The following is a 1879-nucleotide window of genomic DNA, read 5'->3' on the forward strand; positions in this document are numbered from 1 at the left end:
TGGTACCAAAAGGTGTTTCTGGTACCAGAAGGTGTTCCTGGTCCCAAAAGGTCTTTCTGGTCCCAGAGGTGTTCCTGGTACCAAAAAGGTGTTTCTGGTCCCAGAGGTGTTTCTGGTACCAAAAGGTGTTTCTGGTCCCAGAGGTTTTCCTGGTACCAAAAGGTGTTTCTGGTACCAGAAGGTGTTCCTGGTCCCAAAAGGTGTTTCTGGTCCCAGAGGTGTTCCTGGTACCAAAAGGTGTTTCTGGTCCCAGAGGTGTTCCTGGTACCAAAAGGTGTTTCTGGTACCAAAAGGTGTTCCTGGTACCAAAAGGTGTTTCTGGTACCAGAAGGTGTTCCTGGTCCCAAAAGGTCTTTCTGGTCCCAGAGTTGTTCCTGGTACCAAAAGGTGTTTCTGGTCCCAAAGGTGTTTCTGGTACCAAAAGGTGTTTCTGGTACCAAAAGGTGTTCCTGGTACCAAAAGGTGTTCCTGGTCCCAAAAGGTGTTTCTGGTCCCAGAGGTGTTCCTGGTCCCAGGGGTGTTTCTGGTCCCAGAGGTGTTTCTGGTCCAAAAGGTGTTTCTGGTACCAAAAGGTGTTTCTGGTACCAAAAGGTGTTCCTGGTACCAAAAGGTGTTCCTGGTCCCAAAAGGTGTTTCTGGTCCCCACCTGTCGTTTTGCTCCTCAGCATGGCTTCATAAAAACACTGCAGGATTTCTCAAACATGAAGAATGAGTCAGAGCAAGGCTTTGGTCATGTTTTTATGAGAGTATAACATTATAACATGATATAAAACTCAAAAAAGTTGATTTTACAGGATATTGAAGTGTTTTGAAGCACAACAGTTTTACATCAGATGGAGTCGAAGTGCGTGAGGAACCTCAAACAATACTCGAAAGCTGATACCATCCAAAAAAAGAAGACTTTTGTGAAACACTAAGCTGTTTTGTTTATTTTGTTTTTTGTTTTGCTTTGCACTCCTCAACCTGATGGGTCATCCAAATGTCTTTGTCTTTTTCTGAGCAAAGAAACATGTTGTTCAGTGAAGTATCTTTGTTAGAAGCCCGTCAGAATGTCAGTAAACAGAAAAAACCCAGAAGTCTTTTTCCTGCTGCGATGATTGTTTTTCTGCATGAAGCTGCCTGAAGGTGGCCTGCTGCTGCAGCTTCTGTCCGGACCCTGAAGCAGTCTGTGGTGGAGCACTGCATCCTCCTGCCTTGTCTGGTCCTGGTGTATCCTGCTCAGCCAGTTAACATGGTTAAAGCACCGACACAGTCAGGCGCTGTGTGATGACATCATGCATCACTGGCTGTTTTAACTGGTGCAGTACTGACAGAATGATGTCCTTTCATGTGTGTTAATAACTCACTCAGTCTGGACATATTTAATCACATCTTTTACCAAGTTACAAGTTAACTTAATTAATAGTTAAACTTTATTTAAAACCTTGTGTGTGCAAAAATAAAAATAAATGCTGTTCAAAGACTTGTTTTACTGTAATAAAAATCAAAGTTTTGACTGATTACCTATTGTTAAACAATTTAGTAATCACTGAACCGTTATTCAAACTAGTTTCTTTCTTAATTATTAGCTTTTTAAATCTGTGCAGTAGAATTTCATTGTCTTTGATTTTATAACATTTTCATCTATTAAATTATTTTTATAATAAAAATTTTAAAGGAAAATGTAGTTTCCTCCTTAGCCAGTTTAAATGATGCAATAAAAATAAAAATTTAGCTTCAGCTGTTCAGCGTGATTATAGAAGAGGAAACAAAGTAATTATTGAGCAGTAGAACTGATCTGGTGCTCTTTATGAGCACAGATGTGTGTGTAGTTTTGTAAATGGTAAATGGTACTGAACTTATAGAGCGCTTTTCAAGTCCCTCCGGACCCCAAAGCGCT

General features: G+C 40.7%; 1 protein-coding gene across 1 annotated transcript in view; it reads right to left on the reverse strand.

The window, feature by feature from the left end:
• The window catches only part of acss1 (acyl-CoA synthetase short chain family member 1), a gene marked incomplete at its 3' end in the record, with an annotated part of 45596 nt that overhangs the window by 737 nt on the left and 42980 nt on the right, over positions 1–1879 (reverse strand).

Source organism: Austrofundulus limnaeus, unplaced genomic scaffold (genome assembly GCF_001266775.1).
Source record: "Austrofundulus limnaeus strain Quisiro unplaced genomic scaffold, Austrofundulus_limnaeus-1.0 Scaffold1056, whole genome shotgun sequence".
Lineage (NCBI taxonomy): Eukaryota > Metazoa > Chordata > Actinopteri > Cyprinodontiformes > Rivulidae > Austrofundulus > Austrofundulus limnaeus.